Raw genomic sequence first — 25,967 nt, 5'->3', positions numbered from 1 at the left:
TTGGGGGGGTGAGAAGGGCCTCTGAGGTTCTTCTCTGGGTGGACCCTGACCCAAAGCTGCTTTCCTCCCCAAGGAGAGCCACCCTGGACAGGCTCTAATTGTAGCATTTTCGAGAAGTGTGAGAACTCGTTAGAATATCATACCTGCTTTGTGGTTCCCCATTCAACACAAATACAATTTTGAGGTCTGCAGCACAAATTCCTCCCCCCCCAAGACATCTACAAACTTCTGAACTCAGCTCAGAGGGTAAAAAAAGCCTGAGTTTCTCTTCAAGTTCATTGGAAACTCTCCAACCCAAGACCCATCCCCACCCCATCCCCCCCACTTTACCAAAGGTTTTTCTTCCCACTAAGACAGGAGAAGCCAAAGCTCTGCTCCTGCTCTTTGAGAGCTTATTCTTGTCCATTGTCCAAATCCAGTCTCAGATTGACCCCACAGATCACAGGGATGGAAAATGCCGCCCCGAGTTGTGGAAGGCTGAGGATGAGTAGCTGCTCTTTTGATATACTGTGGGCCCTAAGATTGCACTTGAGGGCAAGAGAAAGAATGAGGTTGGAGCCAAGCTAATTCAGGGCACAGCTGAACAATGAAAAGGTGCTACAGTTTGGCCAACGGGCAGAGAAAGTGGAGAATAATACTTAGCGCATCTGCCAGCATATGGCAGTGTCTCCTGGAGGCTAAATTGTGGACCCATCACTTAACTTCTTCTTTCACTCAGGTCCCTATAAAAGGGCCAAGGTATTAGTTCTCACATTCATGAGGCTCAAAGTTATGGTAATGGGCATACTGGTGAAAATGTCAGGAGCTGGCTTCATGCCCATAAAACATCAGCCTCCCCAGGCTGGCAGCTGCCAAGGGCCCTCCTCCGCCTGGCAGACACCTTCCGCCATCTGTCTAGGTCCATCTCACACATCACTCCCTCTTAAAGCTCCACCCATCTGAGCAGATCTAGTTGCCCCTTGTCTGGCCCCCAAGAGCTGTGGCCTCCTAAGTTTTTGGTTTGCGTGCTCCCCAGAAGCGGTTTGAATATCCATACACCCTCTCACACAGTTTTAAGATGACATAAAAAACTTTTACTGGAAGTTTAAATAGTTCCAGAGGATGTCATTTCCTTAGTATTGTAAATATTAGCATTTTAAAATAAAATTATTACATTGCTCTTTAAATGTTGCCAAAGGGATTTAGGTATCCGAGCAATTCTATACTCCAAAATTTTATCAATTTAAAAAATATGTGAAAAGTCTTCTTTTTTATTATTTATTTATTTTCTTTATTTATTTTTAACCAATCTCTATGCCCAATGTGGAGTTGGGCAAGATCAAAAATCTCACACTCTTCTGACTGAGCCAGTCAGGCGCGCTCATGAAAAGTCTTTATCAACTTATTGGTCCATTTTCTACTTGAACTCACATTTCCATTCTATTTACTCTTTGTACACTTTAGCAATTGTCGTATACTTTCATGTTGGAATGTTTTTTTTCACAAGTGATCATTGTACCATTCTTTTCTGGAACAGAAAATGTAAATACGTTGAAATTTTAATTTCATTATCACTGTAAATAAGTCTGTGAGTTTTAAGCAGCTTTTTCTACACCAACTTATAACTTCAATAATTATTTATAAATAACCATTAAGCACAAAGGTAAATTTTATTAAAAATTCACATCTTAAAGAATTTAAATGGCACTTTTTTTTAACCCAATTAGATGTATCCATGGATGAAAAACATTTATTACTAGGATGAGATAGGGTTCAGAGTCACTTCTATTCCTATTTAATATTTCTTGAGGCACTTCTGGCTGGCTCAGTCAGTTGAGCATCCGACTCTTGATTTCAGTTCAGGTCATCTCAGGGTCATAGGATAGAGCCCTGCATCAAGCTCCACACTAAAAAATAAAGATAATAAAATAATAAAATTTAAAAAGTAACAAGGGAAAAAAACATTTCTAGAGAGGAAACTCTGAGAAACATTGTTCTCCCCAAAATAAGATATGAATGAGAAGTTTTATGACGCCAAAAATTCCATGACAATCTCTAAAGTTAGTAGTGACCTATCACCTGACAAACCAGTCTGATCCTTAAATTTTGTTGAAAGAAAAGAATTAGAAACCATAAGAGCTGAAAATACATTTGTTACGCAGTCATTAGTCATTTGCTTTCCTGATTCTGGGAAATACACCAAAAAGACTGTACCCAAACTTCTCAGATGACTGCTAATTATACCTGCTACTCATTTACTTAGAGCCTTCTTGTTTAAACTGAAAAGGTTGGGAAAATTAAAATACTTGTTATTTCAATACAACTTTGCCAATACAATATTTTTTTTTACTTTTGTTCAATGTTTATTTATTTTTGGGACAGAGAGAGACAGAGCATGAACGGGGGAGGGGCAGAGAGAGAGGGAGACACAGAATCGGAAACAGGCTCCAGGCTCTGAGCCATCAGCCCAGAGCCCGACGCGGGGCTCGAACTCGGAGCGCGAGATCGTGACCTGGCTGAAGTCGGACGCTTAACCGACTGCGCCACCCAGGCGCCCCATACTTTTGAAATTGAAATATAATTCACATATTATAAAACTCATCCCTTTAAAGTGCGCAACTTAGTGGGTTTTAGTGTCTTCACAAAGTTATGCAATCATTGTCAGTATCTAATTCCAGAACATTTTCATCAACCCAATTAAGAACTCCTACACTTTATGAGTACTATTTCTCATTACCCATCCCCCAACTCCAGCCAAAACAATTTTTAATAAAATCTCATGCTTTAAATATATTTGCTTCAAAAGCTTGGATTTTCAGATATAGCTGATTCTGTTCAGGGAAACGTCTCCTGTATAACCTGTCTGGCAAAGTAGTCCACACTGTCAAGCCAAGCAGGCAAACCAGACTTAGTTTCAGTTAGAAAAATGCTGATTTCAATTTCAAATATATGTGTTAGTATGCATCCCTAGCCAACAACCTTACTTCTGAATTTGAATTCTGAAACAAGAGATCAATACATAGGCAAATAAATGATAGACCAGTTGTCCAATCAAGAAGGCACGGCACCATGTCATGAATTATCTTGATGAAATAGGCCTTTGTTATTGCTTATTGGTGCCCCCTTTACTTCATGTTTGAGACTCTTTCTTTAGGAGGTATATATCCTTTGATGTTATTTTGAGGATGGAAGAGGAGAAGTTGTTGAGCAGAAATCCTCATCACTCCCACTGCCTCACTCTATAAAACATCTAAATTCACAGGCCCAAATACTTCCTTTCTGAGCACCACATTTCACCCTTAGCAGAACTGCATACAACACAGCAAAAGTGTGGTAGACATAACGATGCACCATGAAGATCCCCTCCAAGGAAACCCTGGCTGCCCAAGTGTGGGAAGTGAGCCAGCAGATGGCCTGCAACTGTCAGCTCCTTCAGGGCTGGCCTCAGCCTCAAGAAAGCCAGCCTTGTGTGCCTTTCCTGCCCAGTGAGGACCCATCTGGTAGCCAGTGCTTGCTCCAGAGCTCCCCAAGAGTTGCCAAGCCTTTGTCAGGCCTGCATCTCAGTTTGACTTCTTCTGCCCAATCTTGTTTCTTCCCCTCTCCTATGGCAGGTGTTGATTCCTATAAATAGCTGGCATCCCAAACTCTGTTTCAGCTTCTGCTTCTGGAGAACTCAGCTTATAACACAAAGACACTAGGTTCTCTGCAGGTCAGTGGTCTCCAGTTACAGAAGGTTTGCCAACACCAATATGTTGAATCATAATTTTACTGCCCCAAAGACTTTTACACCCCTGTGCAAGACCCCATGGAGAGACTCATAATGAGTAAGAGCCCATACCTCTCTCCGGCCAGGTGAATTGGGAGTTGAGGAAGGTGATAGGCAGCCATTTTTTCAGCCACTGTGGAATTTGAGCATCTGAATTTGATTCCCTTAAAACCAGCTCAGCCCACATGCACCCTGGAAGGCCTTTGGATTTGCAGTTCAAAACTCCTTCCTATACACATTGTTTGCCCTAATAATCACACACTATATTTTATTTTTTTTTTAACGTTTTATTTATTTTTGAGACAGAGAGAGACAGAGCATGAACGGGGGAGGGGCAGAGAGAGAGGGAGACACAGAATCGGAAGCAGGCTCCAGGCTCTGAGCCATCAGCCCAGAGCCCGACGCGGGGCTCGAACTCACCGACTGCGAGATCGTGACCTGAGCTGAAGTCGGCCGCTTAACCGACTGAGCCACCCAGGCGCCCCTCACACACTATATTTTAATTGATCTATGTGAACACCTTTCTTTTCCATTTCACAGAGAGCTTAATGGAAAGCACTGAGCTTCATTCATGCATTCATTCATTCATCCAGTCAATCAGTTACTCAATCAGTCACCAATAACTTTTTTTTCAAACAAACATGTCCTGAGTACTCTCTATGAACTGAGGGTCCATGGGTGAGTGACACCTGACATCTACCTGGTGTAGATGACCATGCTCCCTAGAAGCTCACAGTTTTGTAAGAGAAGGAGGGAAGAATGAGGGAGTGTAAAGAAACCAATGACCCAGAGGCAGTGAGAACGAAGGCAGACTCTAGACTCAGTCACACTGAAAAAGGGAAATGATGATTTTTATTACTTAACTCTTGAAATCTCAGTGTCTCCTTAGATAAAGTAAACATTGTCAGCTGCTTATCAAATAGAATTTTATTTAACTGAAGTAAATACTGGAGAAATATTGGAGCACCTAAATTTTCCCCCTTTAGTTTACACAGATTTGATTTGATTTGATGTGATTTGATTTGATTTGATGTGATTTTATTTGATTTGATTTTTAGAGAGAGAGAGCATACATGCCCATGAGAGGGGGTAGAGGAAAGATTAGAGGGAGAGAGAGACTCAGCACAAAGCCCAACATGGGGATGGATCTCACAACACTGAAATCATCACCCAAGCCAAAACCAAGAGTCAGATGTTTAACTGATTGAGCCATCCAGGTTTCCCAAACATAGATTTTAGTAAATAGTTAATTTACATGAATATTCAAGAGCTTTAGTCTTTAAGAGTTAGTAAAATATGGTCCAATTTACATTTAAATTTATCTCAAACTCCTGATTGTCAATGGTACTTTTCTCCTTTTTGCCAATTTTCACTTCAAATCTCAAAGTACTCTTAAAGAAAGGTAATATTACATAAAAACAATAGTAGCTAATGCTTATTGAAGCTTACTATGTTCAGACACTCAACTAAGTGGTTTTAACCTTCATCGTTATTTACTCCTTGAAATAATCCTATGACTCACATACCATTATTGTCTCTACTTTACAAATGAGGAACCCAGGCTTGAAAAGTTCAAGATGCTGCTGGAGGGAGGTGCTCTGCAGCAGGTTAAGGGGAGAAGAGAGTCACACCCCCACCTGGCTGCGTGCCTCACCTGCCCCTGCCTGAGATGCTCTGTGCAGGTCTCAGGTGTCCAGAGTCCTTCTCTGGCTCTTCAAAGCATCAGGTCCATGCCGCCCCAACAGAATGAAAAGGCACAGGTCAATGTCACCCACAAAGACCCAGGCTAAAAGGAACCTCATCTACAGGCAGGTGATTGGAAGTAAAGTTGTCAGTAGCTACTTCAGCTATAGCTCTGTCTTGACAAACTCATTTCCAAAATAGCAGAAAATGTTCCCCAAGGTCCCCCTCTTCTCTGTGACTTCTCAATGCTGGAGGTGCACAGCTCTTCTCTCGATGACATCCATATGCTACAGGCTGGCCCTGGAACATCTCCAGCCTGAGCCTTGCCCCCAGTCTCCAATCATGTATATCCACTGGCCCTTTCGGACATTCCTACTTGGGTGTTTAAAAGGCTTCTCACACTTAACATGTCCAAAGGGCGTTCAGAGAGTCTCCCAAAATAACCTGTCCTTCCACAGACTTAGTTCATGGCAACCATCTTATATTCTCTGGGGAGATTTTAGGTTCACACCCTACACAAAACCCATCAAGTCTATCAGAACCCAGTCACTGTGATCTCTCCTTTGATTAGTGCCCTGGCTCCCAGACTGTCTTCCTGTTTCTGCCCTTGCCTCTCTTGTGTCTCTTCTCAACACCAGCCAGTGATTATAGAGCACAGGACTCCACTGGTCAAACGCTTAACAGGTTCCCATTTCACTGAAAGGAAAAGCCAGACTCCTCTCAGATGGCCCTTGGGCCCTGAACAATGGGCATCACTGCCCCACTCTGCCTCCATAGCCCTCCCCCCTCGGTCCCAGCAATGTGACTTCCTTGCTGTTCCCTCTGCTGGAATGTTCTACCCCAGGTACTTTCCCGGTTCATCCCTTGCAGTCTCCGTGACTTTACCACATGGCATCCCCTTGGCAGCACCTCTCTGGCCACTCTGCTCCAAAATGCAACTCCTGCTCTTCCTGTCCCTCCTCCCACTTTCCTGCACTTATTCCTCTTCGCAGCACCTACCACCATGTGATACTCCACACTTTTACTTAAAAATCCTGCACCCTTGGGGTGCCTGGATGGCTCAGTCAGTTAAGCGGTCAAACATCTGAGTTTCGCTCAGGTCATGATCTCACGGGTTCATGAGTTGGAGCCCTACCTCAGACTCTCTGCTGCCAGCACAGGACCTGCTTCAGATTCTTTGTACCCCCCTCTCTCTGCCCCTCCTCCACTCACTTTCTCTTGAAAATAAACATTTTTTTCTTTAAAAATCCTGCATCCTTTGCCATTCGGACAGAGAGCTCTTGTCTGCTTTGGGCTCTACTCTTTCCAGATCCCAAGATATCAGGGCTGAGTAAGGAGTCACATGGCAGGAGAGCTGAGAAGGGCTGCCTGACCCCAGTGAGAGTTATAGGTGTGGAGTTTGTTCCCTTAAAGCCAGCACACCTTAACCCAATGCTTTGTGTTTGTTGAGGTTGCCCTTCCCTGAGAGGTGGCAAGTCAGTTACATACCTTCAGGCCACGGAATCACAACTGCTAATCGAGATGCTACCTTTCAAGTAGCTCCAATTCCCCAGCAAAGCTGTTTCATGAGCTCATAAGCTATAAAGGAGGTGAGAACAGGATTCTGCCAAGGGGTACACATACCCTTGGCTGGAGACCCAAACTGCCTGCACCTTGGTGCCATAGATGGGGAGAATGCCTACCTTGTCCACCCCAGGAAGTATTGTGGAATCAGATGGAATGAGGTCTAGGAAAGGATCTGAACTGTTCTCCACACTGTTAATACAGTGATAAGTTCACTTTGCCCCACAAGGTGTGCGTTCTTGCCTTTGAATACAGAGTACAGTTTACCCCAGGAGCTCACCAAGGACTTTAGTAAGCCGCCTGACACTTCTTGATCTTGGTGTGTGCCCCCATGAGCAAGACAGGGAAAAACCATCACAGTTCTTCACTAGCTGAAGAGGAATCCATGCATCTCTCTCTCTCTCTCTCTCTCTCTCTCTCTCTGTCACACACACACACACACACACAGAAAGCAAAAATAAAAGAAAAACTGGCATCCTGTATTCTTGATTTCCTTCTTGATAATCTTTCCTTCTAACAACTCTCGCAGAAATTTCCTAGTGGATCAAATGGAACCTCTCCCAGGGAAGACCCTCTACTCACAGGTGGCCACTGACGAAGCAGCCAAGAGCAATCTGCGGTGATTTTCCTTCCTCACACAGCCCAGCTCGCTCACCCCACTCCCAAACTCTGCCAACAGGAGATATAAAGAACCACCAAGCAAAGCTATTTATTTCAGACTCCCCACTTGGCTAAGACTCCTCCAATCACAGACTTCCTCTTTACCTTTGACAGTTCTCCCACCCAAGCTGTGGGTACAGATATTTTTCTCTTCCTGGTGTAATCCTGTCACCCTGGCACCTTATTGTGGCTACAGCTTTTGGGGGCCAACACCCACTGAGCATACCGCTTTCACTTCTCTCTTTTTAAACATCTCCAAATATCAGGAGGTCTCTAATCCTTCTTATTTAGGTTGGTGGCTTTCACGGGTAGAATGTTTTAGGTTTCTATATGAAAGGTGTTTAGGTTGGCACAGTCACAAATGGCACGCCAACAATGTCAATTCTAAAACTAGTTCTCCCCCTTTTGGGTGGCAATGGGGTCTATGAATTCAGACACTCCCTGAGATGCCAGACAGCCTCCACTGCTCCCTTCCAGTTAAATCCAGATAGCGAGAGATAAGCACCTCCCCTGTCCCATGAGTATCTCCCCCTCATGTTAATACTGCCAAGGGAAATGCCTCTTAGAGCCAAAGCCTGGCCAGTGAAGGAAAGAAGAGACGATACTTGCTAACGACCAATGTCAAGACATGATCCCCAGGGAAGACTCTCATGGGCCCTGAATCACCCACTGACTTGGCGGGGATTTATTTTTTCTCTTCTGGAACTCATCTTTGTACCATCCAAGAGATGTGAACCAAACTCAGTGTCTTTGAAAGAGGAAACTGAGAGCAAGAAAGTTTCCCTGTTCTGTGAGTTTGTTTCCAGAATAGGAGCTCTTTTCAGGAATGGAGAGGTGGCCACCAAAAAAGCAAAAGTAAGCTGAGCAAAGCCAGAAACAGGTAGCCATGCTGTGGTATAAATTAAAATCCAGCAGCCCAGAACCCTGGTTCCAATCTTAGACCTTCAAAACAGCCTGCTCTCTGGCCTGCCTTTCAGCTAAATTATAACACAAAACAGAAGCCAAGTAAAATTAAAAAAAAAAAAGTGTTCTAATCTTTAAAAGGCTTTCCAGAGCATAAATTAACAGGTCATGATAAAAATATGGGGTGAAGGAAGAAATTTAAGTGGCTGTTGAAAATTCCTGTCTGTATGATTCTGAGAGAGTCATCTCTCAGATAGAGCCTTGCTGGACACTGGGTTCTCATCTGCTTGGAGAAGGAGAGAGTTTAGTCTTTTCTGCCTTTCCTAATGAATTCTAATTCATTCATATATAATGTTGATGTGCTAGCAGTGCTGAGATTCTGAAACTTGCAGTGGTGAGATCTGACTCCCAGATCAAGCTGCAAAGCCTCTACATAGAGCTCAAGGAAAGGTTGGAGAGCAGGAAGGCCAGTTTTAGGGGCAGAGAAATGAATTCATTATAAGGCAGGTCACACCTCTGAACCACAACCCTAGATCCAAAGCAAGCAGTTAGAGAGAGTGTGTCTACTGGTTGGGAGACCTTGCTCTCAGATCCATAGAAAATGCTTGTGAGGGCATTTTGTGAGCTCAACAGCACTCTTTGAAATCCAGTTCTTATTTGGTGTTGTGAAAGAAGAACTCCTCTGGAGGCTTGAACCCTTGGAGTGTAAGCAGCTGACATTAAGCTTTGATTGCCAAGGCACCCATTTTAAAGACAACATCTCAAATAAAGGTATTGCCAGCTGTGTGACACAGCTACTAGTGAAACAAGCAGACAAGGAGCCAGGCTGCCCCCATCTGTGAGGTTCCCTGTTTAGAAAGCCTTGGATGAACTAAATAGGAGATTACTTAAGGGACCCCACGGCTTCCCATGGCTTAATTCCACTCTTATGTTTTAAATTCACCAATGAACCTGCAAAACCCTAGACACCAACCCCTCAGCCCCAATAATGGCATAACCCCAGGTCTGTTTGCCCTCTTTCTCTCTCCCTCCCCCACTCCACCCCACACCTCACTGCCCCACAGGCATGCTATGTACCCTCCAGCACTCCCAGGCATTCCTAGTTGATAGCATCTGTATTTATAGGCAGAGACCAACAGGAAACAACCCTTCATGACATCTGCTCAGGTTCCTTCTGCCAAGAAGAGCTTCCGCCAAACATGACCACTCCCTTCAAAATCCATCTCAATTTCCTATCCTTCATGAAGTGGTTTTAAGCTCCCAAAACATTTATCCTTTTCTGAATCCCCCAGAGCCTTTTATATATTTTCAGTAGCATTCATATTCTGTCTTGCATCAGTCGTTTGTGTACTTATTGTGCCCTCAGTAAGGGTTTGTGTCTCTATGTCATTGAGTTATGCTATTCAATCGTGGAAGTGGAGCAAATCAAACCCAGTGTTCTGTGATGGCAGGAGAACCTTCTAGCATGATAGGAACTTCCACTTTCAAAGGTGCTCAATTATACAGAAGGAATGGCATATGTCCTGGGGCAATATGCCTAAAGCAGGTTGGGGGCTTGGGGTGTCCAAGTTCCCTCCACATTGATTGTAAGAACTGAAAAACATTTTCTAGAAGTCCATTCCAATTGCTTTTAAAACTCCAGCATGGAGGCACCTGACTTAGTTGGTAGCGCATACAACTCTTGATCTTGGGGTCATGAGTTCAAGTCCTTTGTTGGGCATAGAGCTTACTTAAAAACAAAACAAAACTGCAACATGATCATTCACATGGAAATTTAGGATGTTGTCCACTTTCAAATTATAATCCTACGTATCCGTTAAGAAGTACTTGTTAATTTGCTCACTCATTTGCATTTCTGAAAAACTAGAGAATCAGAAAATTTACAAACAGCGATTAATGGCAACGCTCTGTGGAACAGTAATTTTCCAAGGCTGTCAATCATGCAATTAGAGAATCCACTGACACCATGCCCTTGTAATAGGAGTCTTTTGTTTGTGCCTGCCCAATATCTATTATCCCTTCTTCTGATAATGACACCCAACCCAGTTCTCCTTAGGATTATCCCCCCAAGCCTCCTTCTGGTTCATGTGAGTTTACCAGTCCCTGGATGCAAGGTCAGACACGCGACCACAGCATGACAAACATAGTCAAATATTCTAGACACAATAATTGGAGTAGAGGTAGGAAGATAATATACCTAAATCATTCACATTAGAATAATATGTGAGGTGCCTGGGTGGCTCAGTCAGTTAAGCATCTGACCTCGGCCTAGGTCATGAAATAGTGATTTTTGAGTTCACGCTCCTTGTCGGGCTCTGTGCTGACAGCTCGGAGCCTGAAGCCTACCTCAGATTCTGTGTCTCCCTCTCTCTCTGCCCCTCTGCTGCTTATGCTCTGTCACAAAAATAAATAAATGTTAACAAAATATTTTTTAAAAGAATAATATGCGAATATGCTAAGCAATTGGAAAACATGTCCTTTTTCTCCCAAGGTTGCTCAACTGTTAGAATATAAATGTGGATCTATTGATGTCTATCTTTGCTCTCACTTGAATGAAGCCAGCTCAAAGGGAAGCAGCCTAAGAGGTGGAGAAAAAGAAAGACTGAGTTCTCATGAAAACCAGTTTGAGCATTTAGATTAAGTCATGCTTGAAATTCTAGACTTTACAGTTAGATAAACCAGTGAAGTCCCTTTTGCTTATGTCTTATTGTGAAAAGGTTGACGTCACTGTGACTATGAATCCTGACGAATGCAGCACAAATGATGATATGTTAATAGTAGCTACCATTTATTGAGGACGTAGTATGTGCCAGGCAGATTAAACATATGTTCTCTCTAAGCTTTAGAGCCATGTAAGATGGCCATTATAAGATTGGTTTTCCTGGTGAGGAAACTGAGGCTCAGAGAGATGAATGTTTTGTCCAAGATCACACCATTAGTTAGTAGGAGAAGTGGGATTCGAACTCAGGTTTTCCTGCCTCCAGAATCCATATTCTTTTCCCTACACCAGGCTATCTCATCAAGGAAAGGATAATTTTTCACCAAATCTTTTGCTGTGTTGTGTGACTTCAATGACAACAAGGAACTCTGGCTGGTCTTACCATTCAGAAGGAAGGAAGGAAGGAAGGAAGGAAGGAAGGAAGGAAGGAAAGGTACATGAGATCCAGACTCCAACACCCTCTGTTAGGCTGTGTGGTTTGGACTCTTGGATTATGAAGACTGGAGCTCTATTACACAGCCAAGGGAGAGGTGAAAATTTTACTCTGACACCAGATCAACTTGCCAACTCCAGGGTCCCATCCATTCACTGGAGTCAGCACCAGAGGGAGACAGCTTATACTTCAGCAGGCATCTGGCTGCCCAAACCTTGATGATGTATGAGTCAACCCCATTGAGGACTGTCATCTTCAGTAGGGAGATTATCTGGGATTATCAGAGATTAAGGGGAAGGGAAAAAAGAGTACCTGTTTAATCCCATGGCTAATGAGTTGAGAAGGAATTCTCTGTTAAAACGAATCTGCCTGTTTTACAGACCACAAGTCTCTTTTCTCCCTGTGGCCTGAGGCAAAGCCAGATTCGAATGCCAGCTATGGGATCACTTGCATAAAACTGGGTTGCCAGTGTCCCAGACTGTGCTCATCCTTTCCTCCAGAATGCCTTCTTTACTCCTTAGTGAAATCTAGATGTGTATGGAAAGGAAGATTCTTTAAGCCTTTACTATTTATTCTTCCTGTAGCAAAACTGGTCAAAGACATTTAAAAATGAGAGAGTAGAAGGAGTAAAAAGCCTGTGAGAAAGCAAGGGGCCACCAACTCTGGGGAAGGACTTCCCTACTTTACTAAGGCTGCTGCTGGCCCAAACCATAAGAGCAATGGGAACTTGGCAGAGCCTCCACCTGTTTTGCTTCAGAGTCAAAGACTGAAGTTACAGAACTGCAGCAAGAATCCTCTGCGCCTCAGTTATTCAGGGGATGGTCAATGCAGAATTGTCAAAATGGCACCCCTCAACCAGTGATCATAGAATGAGCTGCTTTCTCTCTTTTAACCATCATTTTTAATTTAGTGTTTAATTGCAAAAATAACACACAAATCCACTCTACTTTTAACAATTAAAGTATTTGGATATTTCTCCAGCCCACCACTCCAATCCCACCCCCTGAGGTAGCCAGAGTTAGAGAGCAACTCCTTCTAGATACTTGTGTGCACACACGTATACATGCACATGTGTGCACATATATGCTCTCAGAAACCTTATAGCATTTTTGTGTGAATTATATGTCTTTACATAAATGGTATGTTACCCTTCTATGATTTGTCTTTTTCACTCAGAGAAGCATCCTGGGGGTCCATCCATGTTGAAAGCCACTGTACCCTCCACCTGGACTTCTTGAAGCAGAGCCAAGTACCATGACGTTGCATGGCATTAGCTCATCCACTCACCATGTTCCTGCTCTTTCTTTCTCGCTCAGGCCGGGTCAACACTGCTTCAACAGCATTACTTAATCCACATTGGGTCCCAGTTAAGTCCAGATAAAAGGACATGCCCACTGTGGCTCAGGAGTGTCCTCCAGCACCTTTCCACACCTGTGAATACCCACCAGTCTCTCTGCCAAGTGGCCTGAGGAGGTGGGCTTGGGGACACCACAGCCACTCCACAAGAGTCCTCTCTCACCGGCCCATTCCTACTATAGAAGATTCCCAGGGGCTGGGCCTTCCATGAAAGCCAGCATAGAACAGCGAAAAGGACATGTATTTCAGAATTGGCAGATTTAGGCGTAAATGCTTTCACCCAGCCCATTTACTTACCAGCTGTGTGTTCCTGGGCATCTTATTTAACTTCCATAAGCCCCAGTTTCCATGTCTGGAAAATGCAGTTAATTCTAGCTACCTTGCAGGGTGTCTCCTTACACCAGTATCTGAGAAGAGTAAGCTGTTCTTTTGATGACATCATGAGCTGATGCTTCTGCAGGGGGGCTCAAGTTATCCAGTTTAGGGGTCAACCCAGGAACTTTCCAGACCTTGACAGAGGGAACTTTGCAGGCAGAGTTGCAGATGCTTCACGGTTACATCAGGCCTGAGAATTCACCTAATAGGCACCAGGACCCCAATGAACCCCAACCTACCACCAGAGAAGCCTATTGGCCATGCAGCACCCACCACCCATGGCCTTCCAACCAGCCACACTATGGGGACATATGGCCTTGGGTGCCACAGGCCTTCTCTGAAGCATCAGTAGCTCAGGCTTTCTGCCTTTAGCCTCTCTCTGCCCCTTGCCCCTCGTTCATACATTGGTGTCTCGAGGCAAGAAACTCAAGATGAAATGAATCACGCCCTTGGACTTGCCAGTTCAGAAAACAGCCTGAGCTGTGATAGAAAGAAGGCAAAAGTGTTCTTCCCAAATTTAAATTTTTTAATAAATCAGGGGTAGATTTTGGGTTGGGTTTGACAGGCATGGCAATACAGCAGAGTGGTTAAGAAGCCGGCTTTGGAGACTGAGCCGTGTGAGCTCCATCGCAAGCTTGAGCACAGTATCCTCTGATCTGAGCCTTGATTTCCTCCTCCCTCACACCTCTACACACCAGCCCTGGGATTGGTGCATGGTCAGTGCTTGATAACTGGAATCTATTCTTCTTTTTCTCTAACACCCCTGACTCTTTGGTAACATGTGTGTCCATGAGCTGGCTGAACAACCAATTTCTTAAACCCTTTGCAAATGCTTTAATGTGAGTCAAAGGAAGAAAAGAAACAAAATGAACTCCAACCACAGGTTGTCATATTCCAAAATGAGGAGGACCACCTCGGAACCAAGATTTAATTCCACCAAAAAATAATGTTCTGCAAATTGTATGAGCACTGCAGAGTTAAACAGAAATCACAAGAGTGTGTCTTTGCCTGTGAAATTTCTAAAATCAATGTGAAAAGTGGCCTCACTATCCTCATACTGCTAGTATCTTCTCTTATTTACTGGGAATTCTAGTAACACCTTACTCGGGGACAAACCCACCATACACGTTTAATCTTTGGCACAACCTCTGAGATAGAAGTACTATTACCCCTGTTTAATGGATGGAGAATTGGGTGCCAACTCAGTGATTGGACCTCAAGCTCTCAGCCTCTATTTGGGGACTCCTTTCTTAACCAAGGTTCCTTCTCTGTCTCCTTAAGGTGTGTGTGTCCCACTGCCTCACAGCATTGGGACAACTTCATGACAGGAAATGGAGTCAGGGTGAACAGGCTGGGACTCCGCACCCAAAGGTCTGGCTTGTAGTCTATATCCAGTCTTTTGAGCATGAGTAAGCTCCCATCTCAGCCTCCATTTATTAATGTGTAAAATGGGCAAAACCATTCCCCACTGGGCCAGATGACATAATGCATGTAAATTATAGATCACTCCACAAATATAACGCAAGGCATGTAAATTATCAACAGTCCACAAATGTAAAGCTGCCAAGGCCTTGGCAAGAAGTGAGATGAAAACTGGACATCACGAAGTATCTCACCAAATATTTACTGGACCCACAAGACCTGAATCAGAATCTCTGAGGGTGAGGATCAGCATGTGAACAAGACCCGCAAGTGATTCTCATGCACGTTCAGGTTTGAGAGTTGCTAGTTCACAGGTGTCATAGGCCTAGCATACTTTCTGTCAGTCACAAACAAGTAGATTATTAACACACCTCACCAAGATGCAGAAGAGTCTTTAGGTTAAAGTGGACTTAGGGCAAGGATGCGCCTGTGACCCGGGCAGCTGGAGATCACTCACCATGAGGAGCTGGGGTCTGAATTTAGCTTGAGAGAACAAAGGTAGGGAGAAGTTAGTGGTGGGAGACAGCAGTGGGGGAAGCATGGGCCAAGGATTGAGATACTGATTTGAGGGGTGGTCTCCCTTGATAAAACAGCTGTGACTGGCCTCCCAGCAGATTACATGAGGCTGAGTGTCGTTGCAAGAATCATGCAAGGTACTATATGTAAAGCACATGGCAGGTGTTCAGTTAGCTCCTGTGACCTTCATTGTTATTTCCACAACAGCCTCCACTATCCAGCACAGGCTGTGTCCATGCACATCTGTATGAGTCAACTTCTCCCCTTCGTGTGTACCCGTGTTGAGAAAGAGGTCAGGAAAGGGCATTTGCATGTTTTAAAACAGGCCCTTTGATCATTTGTAGAAACGCCTATCGTCAATAGGAACCTCAGAGGGAAATTGGGGTCCTGTTTTGTGCCCTCCAGGCCTCTGCTAAGAGTGACCCCATCATCAAAGGGATCGTGGTAAACCAACTGCAAACCAAACGAAACTGGTTTCTATGAGGAGAAGTGATTCAGAGTGTGTAGCAGCTCATTAAAAAAAAAAAAAAAAAGCATTTGCTAATGAGTGCAGAAAATGCCAGTAAATGAGAAGGACCCCCTCCATTATGATGGTCCCAGAGTTGCTCAAACCTAATTTTGCAACAGCAAGGACAGAATAAAAGCACCGAGAGCCGGTTGTCCTGGGCTCAGAGACAGGATAATCTTGGAGAAACATTTTACGGTGTATCGCTTGAAGAAAAGTGCATTAGTCTTTCCTGAAAAAACATTTGGTTGACCTTGAAAATAAAAGCATTCATGAGAAGTATGAGCAGAAGTTTTCATTCTTCCTTAAGCCCTCGCTTCAGAGGGACAAAAAATTCCACCCTCCATTGCAACGCCACAATGCCAAGTTGCCAAGCAACTGATCTTTTATGGTGGATCGCCACGGAGACCGATGTAAACAAAATCATAAATCCCATTACCCTGCTAAATACTGGGTCTGGGTTAGAAAGGGAGCAAAAAAAAAGCTGCTTTTCAGGTTAAAAGAGATCATATGAAACGGTGAGCAGCGAGATTTTAGTCAGAGTAAATTGTCATGGGTGAGACTGTAATTAATGTAGCTCTTTTTTTTCTTTCAATGGACAACAGCCCTTGATTCTCCTGTATCAAAGAAAGCAGTCATAGTTGGAAGAGTCATTTCCACCTGAAAAATTAACTCCACCACCCCTGGGGCCCAGGCCTAGCCATGGAAGAACCAGTCCATTGTGGCTCTTCTCAGATGGCCTCCAAGTGGACCTTCTCCAATACCCACTCAGATCAGCTGTCAGCCATGACACAGCTCCTTGAAGAAGGCTCTAGAAACTACACTGTGTACTTTGTACCTTTTCAAACAAAGGGAGAGACAAATGGCATTTATGGAGTGTGACTCTGGTAGACACTGTGGCGATGACCGGTTTGTGGGATTTTATTCATTCTTACGACCCTTCTGAGAGGTAGACAGTGCTATTCCTACTGAATCTACAGGAAGCCAGAGGCCCAGAGGTTGAGGACATCTTATCCCAGGTCACACAGTTAATGATCAGAAGAACGGAAATTCTAACTCTCAAGTTGAATTAAAGATTCCATGAGGCCCCCACCAGCTTGGACCTAAGGCCCTCTGTGTGTAGAGTTTTCTGCCTCAAACTGGGCAACAAATCTCACGTTGGGAATATTAATCCCTCTGAAGGCCACAGCTCGTGTCACATTTCCCATTAGAATGACATGGGGCTCTTTAGGGGTATGCTGGTTAATGTCTAACAACAGGCTCCCTGGAGACACAGAGTGAGCTCTAGTCACTGCTGTGTAAATACTTCTACCACAGTCCATTTCAACAAAAGACACACCATGGGCTCTCCTGAGCTGTACAAGCCTACTCTGGCACGCACCAGCTGTCTTAAAAAATATCAGTACCTGGGCCAACCCCAGACAAGTCAAACCAAAATCCCTGGGGATAAGGCCCAAATATTGGTATTTTTAAAATGTTTATTTATTTGTTTTTGAGAGAAAGAGAGAGAAAGAGAGAGAGAGAGAGAGAGAGAGAGAGAGAGAATCCAAAGCAAGCTCCACGCTGTTAGCGCAGAGCCCCATGTGGGGCCCAAACTCACAGTGAGATCATGACCTGAGCCGAAGTTGGAGGCTTAACTGAATGAGCCACCCAGACACCCTGAAATATCTTGGTATTTTTAACAAGTAAGGCCAGGGTTTCAGAACCTCTGGACTAGAGCCTTCATACTCAAGGGCCTGTTGGCCTTTTTGGCTTTGTTCAGTTAAGAAGGTACCAGGCTCCTGAAATAATCATAGTCCATGCATCACCTAATAGCAAGCCCAGAGCTCAGCAGCCCCAACATCACCATTCTTTCAATGTGATTTAGCACAGGGCCATATGCCTTTGCCCCAAGTCTAGGACCCCGGCCATCTCTAGACAGGATCTCCTCAAGCCAAGGAAACCAACCAAACCAGGTCAGTGGAGATGTAGAAACCTGGAACACACAAGCCCCATCTGAAGGGGGCGGCAGCTGCTCAGTTAGGGTGGCTTGTTGGCATGATGAGAAAGTGCTGGCATCATCAGCTGCATCTTCCAACTTTTCCAGACGAGACACAAATGTGGACTTTTATGTGAACTCTTTTGGGTTTGGCAACTAAATCAAGTTCAAAAAATTACAGGGCAAACAAAATCATCCCATGGGCCAAGTCCAATCCAAGGGTCCTCTTCTGCAACCCCTGCATCTGGATCCTTAGGCTGTGCTTCCTGTCCCTTTGGCCTCCAAGAGAGGGGGTTTGCTCTTCTGTGTTCTCAGCAATGACACTGCAGGCCTGCAGGACAGCACAGGTCCTCATGTGCCTCTCTCACCCCTGCTCCTCAGGGTTTTCACTCAGCCAAAGATCTAACCCAGAGCAGCAGTGACCAAGAGGAGATAGCATGCTCTGCTGTCCTGGAACAGACCTCAAGAGAACGATTCCTGTGCTACTGTTTTACTTGGGAGGTAATTCCAAGAGATGCTGGTCGGAAAATGGGGAATCAGTAGAGGAGGCAGTAAAAGGTTTGCTTAAGCCAGCTATTCCAGAAGGCAATCCCTGGGGGAACCTTGGAGGCAGTGTGGAGCATCCTCAGAATTATCCCAACCAAGAGGCAAGAAGCTAGGGCATTTATCCGATGCCTTGTCTGTCTTCTGGAACATCAACTTCACAGCACTTCTGGCCAGTCTTGAGCATGTCCCATGACCAGAAAAAGCTTTCACAGGTGCCTACTATGTGCAGCCTTGGTGCATGGAGATGAATGTCAAGGGGAAGTGGGTGGGGCACGGGCAGCCTCTACTCTAAAAGGAAACCAAAACGTCAGTGTCAAAATCAGAAAGCTGGGTGAGGAGCTCACTCTGGGGTACAGAGAATAAGAAAGTGACCTTGACATCAAGTTTTAACTTACAAGATGGAGAATGAGGACCCCAGGCATGATAGAAGAGATAAGATCAACGGGGTCAGGGTCAAGACCTGCTACACCTCCCCAGTCTGGTTGTGGGGTACCGCCTCTGTTTCCTGGCCCTGCCCTTCCTTAGCCTCTTGGGTGGGCTTCCAAGGGAGGCCAGGACGCAGCACCTGAGAGAGAAATCCTAAAAAAAAAGAAGGCCCCCAGAAAGCTGTCAAGCAGCCGGATGAACCCTTGGGGCCTCTTTCTCTGCTTTCTTCTCTCCCTTTGGACACTCCAGCCCCTGCCTGCAGAATGTTCCAGCTGGGGCCAAAGCCAAGATGGCCAGAGACAACCACAAATTGTGGAGGAAGCGGCAGTTACCCCCTAAGAGGACGTAAGTACCTGTGTTGGTGCAGGTCTGAGAAGCAGATGCTGAGACAGGATGAAACATGCAAGGATTTTGTTAAGGAAACGCCCAGAGAGAAAATTGAGCTGGAGGCGGCTGGGAGAACCAGCAGACGCAAGGCAAGGCAGACTGGTTAGAGAGGAAAGAGGGAAGGAGAGCTGGGTGGGAGCAGCCCCAGGGAGGCAAGGCCCTCGGGGAGTCTTCAAGCCAGTCAGCTGTCCGGCTCTCTCCAGACAGGTCTGCCCTGCAGAGTCCTGGAAGCCACCTCAGCACAACCACTGTGATGGATTTCAGAGCCCAGAGGAGGAGGGTGGCCTTTGGCCAGTTAGCTCCCCCTTCTCCACTGCACACGCAGAATGCTGGGAATACTGAGAAGGGCACTGGATTCCCCCAATTCGAACTGATGAGGACCCAAGTAACTTTCACTCAGAGTTAAAGGAAAGAGGAAAGGATAATTAGGTATATAAAAAGGAACAATTATTATCTCTAAGTTGTGGGATAAATAATTATTTTTCCTTAACCTTCCCTATATTTGTCAATTCCCCTATAGTAAGAATTACTCCTGTAACTAGTGGTAGAAGGTATAGTAACTTGGATCCCATTCGTCAAGCCAGCACACCCACCCATCCCAGCCGTGTCCGCTAACAGCTTACAGCCTTCTCAGCCTGGACGCCAGCCGCTGGCCCTGGGTGTTCGCCCATCTTCCATCTATCTCCCCAGCACCTGACACAGGAGTGGGAAAGGGCGCCCCCTGCCTCAGTGGACCAGTGCTGCTGTGCAAGTCCAGCTCCAGAGTCCCCTGGGGCCGCGATCCTTCCCTGGGCCCTGCTTCCCTAGCCCCCCTCTCCTGAGACCGCCAGGAAACAGATCCCTTGCACAAGAATCTTTGGCTTGGGCTCTGCTTCTAGGAAACCCAAGCTAAGACAGGGAATTATTTGTTTCCATCCCCGCATAGACTCCAGTGAGGCCTTACTCTCAGGTTTACAGCCTTTGGTCTGCTGTACAATTTATTTGTGCTATGAAGCAATTGCTTTAATTTTCAAATTCCCATGCTTGCTTCTTGAAATGAAAGATTACTTTATCTCAAGAGTGGCAAAATCCAAAATCCAGAAGGCAGCGAATGGCAATACAGAAGGCCCCCCTGGTGGGGACTGAGATTGGCTGGAGAGTGATGGCCTCATCTCAAAGGGGCGCCCCTGGCTGCTGCCACACTGGAGTGTGGACTGGAATGCCTAGGCCTCCTGAATTGTTAAGACATTCCAAAATGCAGATATTTATGTGAAATCACCCGATTTTTAAATGTTGGCTCAGAGTTTTCTAAAAACCCAGTATGGGCCAAGCAAAACACGTCTGCGACTGAGTTTGGCCTGAGAGCTGTCATTTCAAGTCCTTTGTTTTCTTGAACAAGTTGGGAAAAAGAAAAAAATCCCCTCTGCCATGTACCCCCACATGCTTACTGAAAAGGGGGATATTTCTTTGCCATTGTCCCTTGTCCTTTCCCCAAACCCGACCAGAAACCTCTCAGGGGAACCCCAGGAGACTCTGATCCATGTAAGAGGAATTCCAAACACACACTCCATCTGCATTTCTGAGCTGACTTGGGGGTTCCAGAGGCTTGCTGTCTCCCCATCTGCACTGAGATGTTTCTAGGGTGTTCACAGAGGCAAGAAATGAACTCATTCCTATTTCCTGATCATAAACTCAGGAAATACTAAAGATTTCCCACACAATCTCCTCAAAATGCTTTTTCAGGTCAAACTTCCCAACCCTGGCCCTAAACTAGGGTTCTTTAGTGCAGAAGGCCCTGCTGCCTTCTAGAGGCTCTATGGGTCGGAAGAAGCCACACACACCCCCCCAAGGGTAGCCCCCACCTCCGCTCTGTGCCTGATGAATACTTTCCCCGAAGTAGTCAAAATTGACTTCAGTGAAGGGATTTTACCACTTCCTTGGGACCCAGTGGCACCATATAATCAGCTTTCCTGTGAGAGCATTTTCCTTTGCTCAATTTCACCCCATTACATGTAGTTATATCCCTCTGAGTTCAGAGACCACCCAGGACCCTCCAGTTGTTTGGGCTAGTTTTTAAAGTACTCCAACTTTGACCAAATATTGTTCCCGTAAAATCAATCTAATTCTATTCATCCCTTTGACTCATTTTCTGCTGTCCCATGCTGAGGCGGCTCCCAGGAGGCCGGGAGGGGAGGTTTTTCACTGATTCAGTCAGCAAACACAGAGCCAGGCACTGAGCTAGGCTCCTGTGACCTCTTGGGTGTCACTTCCAGTTCTGGGCCCTTGTTCTCCCAGGTGCCCTGGGACTTCAAACTGCCCAGGACCCTTGAAGGGTCAGATTGGACAACGTTCCATCCCTCTATAAGCTGGGGTTACAGTGTCAGGGAAGGACTCTCTAAGCCTAGAAGAACTCAGGAAGTGGCCTTGGGAGACCCCAGGACTCGGCCTAGGGGCACCCCCAGCGTTGGGGGTGACAGCATCTGACTCCTGAGGAGGTTGGAAAATTAGATGAGATAGAGGAGAGGAAGTGCTTGGCACAGGTAAGTAGAGTGTCAACATCAGACTTGATGCTGACAGAGGCTGTGTGGGACAAGCTGGATCCATCCCCAGGGCAGAGTGTGACAAACAGGGTGGCATTCACCAGAATACACTTTCCCTGAGCGTCTAGCTCATTCATTCATTTTACAGGTATTTATTGTGTCCCTTCTGCCCTGAGAATATGATTTTTGAGTGAAGACCTGCAAGAAGAAGCGAGGGAGCCACACTGAGTCCTGGGGAAGGAAAGGTATTCCCAGCAGCAGGAACAGCAAGCACAAAGACAAGGCATAGTCCGTGAGAAGCAAGGAGCCCAGCCAACTAAATGAAGTGAGCAAGGGGACGTGGGGATTTGCATATGTCAGAGCAGGAACTTTGTCTTTTGCTGTGAGTGAAATAGGAAGCCGAGGCACGACATATCTGACTTACATCCGAACGGACTCATTCTGTCCACTGTGTTGAGAATAGACTAACAGTGTCCAGGGTTTAAGCAGAGAGATGGTTAGTGGTTCATGGTGGCCTGAGCCAGTGATGTGACCTTGCTTGCAGTGAGAAGTGGTTGCATTCTGGGGCGCCTGGGTGGCTCAGACGATTAAGCGTCCGACTTCAACTCAGGTCATTTTCTCGCGGTTTGTGAGTTCAAGCCCCACGTCGGGCTCTGTGCTGACAGCTCAGAGCCTGGAGCCTGCTGCAGATTCTGTGTGTGTGTGTCTCTCTCTCTGCCCCTCCCCCAGTCGAACTCTGTCTCTCAAAAATAAATAAACCAAAAAAAAGCTATTTAAAAAAAAAGAAGTGGTTGCATTCTGGTTACGTGTTGAACAGAGTCCACATGATTTGTTAACAGATTGAACATAAAGGAGTGAAAGAATGGGAGAAATCAAAGTGGCTCTTTGGTTTTGGACTGAGCAATCAGAAGGATAAAATTTATTTTGAGACAGAGTGAGAAAGAGTGCACACACACAAGTGGGGCAGAGAGAGAGAGAGAGAGGGAGAGAGAGAGAGAAAGAATCCTAAACAGACTCTGTGCCACAACACAGAGCCTGACGTGGGGCTCAAACTCATTAAACTGTGAGATCATGACCTAAGCCAATATCAAGAGTCAAACACTTAACCAACTGAACCACCCAGGTGCCCCAAGGATGAAATTTCTATTCACGAGGATGGAAGAGGAAGCAAGGATTCTTTTGGAAAATTAACATCAGTTCAATGTTGGGCATGCTTAGTGGGTGAGAACTATTATACTTATCAGTAAAGTCCTCAAATTAACAGTTGTATAGGACTGGAGTTCTGAGGACAGCCCTGACTGAAAACTGATATATTTCAATTTGTCAGGTTCAAGATGGGATCTATAGACATGGAATTGAGTGGGATCACCCAGAGGGTGAATATGGAAAGAGAAATAGAAGTCCAGGCACAGAGGCCAAACATGTCGTCACAGGGTGGCTTTAAGAGGTTATTCAAATACCAGTTTACAAAAGAAGTAATCCTTTCTAACAAATCCACAGCCAGAGAGTGAAGAAAAGAAATCAACAAAAACAGCCCACATACACACACACAAACCATTCACTCCTCTCCCAGAAGGTAGTCTTGAGGAATTTAGTCCTGGAGAATATACATAAAATGTTCCTTTTTTTCTCACAGTATTTATTTCATGATTTTAGCTCAGCCGTGAACTTCACAGCCCCATTCATGACTGCTACATTTCATTCCCTCCGGTCCTTGCCAGGCCAGCTTTCTTAGATGGCCATTGCTGAGCCTTAAAAGTTATCCATAAATTCTGTATTATCAGATCTCATCGTTTGCGTTTCTGCATGAACAGTTCTACTGCAGGCCTGCTTGGGTCAACTGGAGACTCCTCCAAGCTACATGGTGAAGCTGTGGCGTGGGCATTCATGCTTTCTTGAGTTGTGTTAATGAAATAAAGGGCACAAATCTCATCTCTAACGACTCTGTGATATTTAACTTTATGTGTCAGCTTGCCTGAGTTAAAGGATGCCCAGATAGCTGGTGAAACATCATATCTGGGAATGTCTGCTAGGGTGTTTCTAGAAGAGATTAGTATTTGAATTCATAGCCTGAGTGAAGAAGATGGCGCTTGCCAATACAGGTGGGCATCTTGCAATCCACTGAGGAAGGGGTGGAACAAAAAGGCTGTGGAAGGGTAAGTTCGCTGTCTGCCTGAGCTGAGCTATCACTCTTCTCCTGCCTGTGAACATTGGTGCCCAGTTCTCAGTTTTTCAGTTTCAGACTGGAACCACAGTATCACGGACTTTCCAGAGCCTTCAGCTTGCAGACAGCCATGGTAGCAGGTCTCAGCCTTTATAATCACCCAAACCAATCCATCATAACAAACCATCTTCTATATATCGATATCTACATTGATATCGATATATAGATATAGATACAGATATAGATATACCTTATTGGTTCTGTTTCTCTCAAGAACCCTGATAGACTGTATCTGTTAGCTTTCTCAGTATCGCTGCAAAACAAAACGCCTCCAGCTGGTAGCTACAACAATAAGCATTTATTGTGCCTTCCAGCTCACATTTTTGTGGTCAGCCAGGCTTTGTGCTGAGCCTGAGTCCAGGCTGCAGATTTGCTTTGGTTCTGCTTCTCACATTTCCTTGTCTTTGGGGATGAACAAGATTTCCAGAGCACATTATCATGGTGACAAAAGAAGCACCAGAGGACAGATCTAATCTCACAAGCGCATTTCAAGTTTTTGGTTTGTTTGTATTATATCTGCTAAATAGCCCACTAGCCAAGCAAGTCACGGGGCCAAACCCTACATCATTTGAGCAGGAGAGCAGTCACCATGTCCAGTCAAAAGGAAAAGGACATACACAGAAGGAGAGGTTAAAAAAAAAAAAAATGGGAACAATTCTGCAATTGGCCATATCGGCTTTTCTTTGACTCTATAGCAATGCCACATGGTGTCAGACATTTCACAGTTGAGAATACACATGCGTTCATAGTCTTTGCAAGTCAGTAACAACAAGATCGAATATGGCCGGGGAACTCTGTTCTTTGGAAGCAGAGCTGCCGCCTTGAACCTGACTTGCTAATGCACCCAGAACGTTTGTGAAGTTGAATAAAGAATTACATCTCCAGGGGCGTCAGGGTGGCTCAGTCCATTGAGTATCTGACTTCAACTCAGGTCATGATCTCACGGTTCGTGGATTCAAGCCCTGCATCAGGTTTGCTGCTGTCAGCAGAGCCTGCTTTGGATTCTCTGTCTCCATCTCTCTCTGCCCCTACTCGACTTGTGCTCTCTCTCAAAAATAAATAAAACAATAATAATAAAAAAAAAGAATTACATTTCCAGATGAGAAAGCTGGGTCACAGAGGTAGACGAGTTTCTTACAGGATGGTTGGATTTCTGCAGTGTGCCGTAGAGGAGGCTGGGATAAGTGAAATAGGGAAACCACTCAAGGTATCCTGTTATGGTTATTAATATAACTTTTCTCACCCGGGTTTTACAAATAGAGGCCATAAGGAAATTGGCCCTGGACATTTCACACCCAAGTGTTTGCTGATTTGACCTTCTAACCACAGGATTAGCAAGACCCATTTACTCTGGCTAGTTCTGCAAATTCTTCCGGTTTCATAATTCAATCAAAGATAGTAGTAAAAAGGATGAAAGGCTGCTCATGGGAAAGCCAAATGCAGAGGGGGAACAAAAATAAGGGGAATCAAAGACTTAAATTTTATGGATGTCTTGAATTGGTTTGGCAACAAACCAAACAGAAAAAATTCCTTCCCCTCCTTAGCTGGCATATTTCCACATCACAAAAGCATTGTGCGGTCAGGTTCAGCTCTGAAGCTTCTTCTCACGGAAGCCCCAGCCTAAGGGAAAGCCCAGATGTGAAACACAACTTTCAGACTGCGGTGTGCAGGAAAACGGGTTGGTGGCTCGCTTCCTGTATCCAGTGATATCCCGTCCCCAGATGAAGAGGCTCCCAGGAACCCACTAGTTAACAATTCAAAGAAAAAAGATGTTGTTTTATGTAAGATCTCCTCAAGTGTAATGGTCAAAAGCATGTGCTTTAGAATTAAGGAAACCTGGGTTCAAACCCTGAAACTGTGATGTTGGGCACGTTACTTAACCTCTCTGATCCCCAATTTTCTCATCTGTACATTGGGGGAAATAATGGAACCTGCCTCGTAGGGTTGTGGTAAAGATGAAAGGAAATGGTGCATGGACAGCATTCACACAGTGCCTGGGTACCTGGC

The sequence above is a fragment of the Prionailurus bengalensis genome, chromosome D4 (genome assembly GCF_016509475.1).
Source record: "Prionailurus bengalensis isolate Pbe53 chromosome D4, Fcat_Pben_1.1_paternal_pri, whole genome shotgun sequence".
NCBI classification, from domain to species: domain Eukaryota; kingdom Metazoa; phylum Chordata; class Mammalia; order Carnivora; family Felidae; genus Prionailurus; species Prionailurus bengalensis.
This window is presented reverse-complemented; position numbering follows the sequence as displayed.